This window comes from Cyprinus carpio, chromosome B23 (assembly GCF_018340385.1).
Source record: "Cyprinus carpio isolate SPL01 chromosome B23, ASM1834038v1, whole genome shotgun sequence".
NCBI classification, from domain to species: Eukaryota; Metazoa; Chordata; class Actinopteri; order Cypriniformes; family Cyprinidae; genus Cyprinus; species Cyprinus carpio.
In genome coordinates, this window is record NC_056619.1 from 27,581,376 (window position 1) to 27,581,787 (window position 412).

Sequence of the window (412 nt, forward strand, 5' to 3'; positions counted from 1 at the left end):
CAGAGCAGTTTTTTTTTTTTTCTTTTAAGTGTGCAATATACAAATCAGCCACAATGAATATATATCAAAATGCTAAACCTGCATTTTAAATACCTTTGCTATATGTTGTTGGAAACTCAGAAGCGAAGAAGACCAGGAGTTTTGGGATATCTTTCATACAGAAGTTACTCTTTATTGAGAAATCTGCTGTGTGTCGCCTGCAGTCATCCAAGTCTAACCAAAGCAATGATACTTTGGGAGTTTATATACATTCAAGGGGGAGGGATACTATAGAGGTGGAGCCTTGATACTCATCAGCATAAACAGGGCCATTCAAATCCCCTCAAAATACAAAATACAAAAGAATAAATATTATTGAATTATAATAGAGTATTCTAGTCTAAGGCAAATTGACAGTACAGTGCTTTGACTG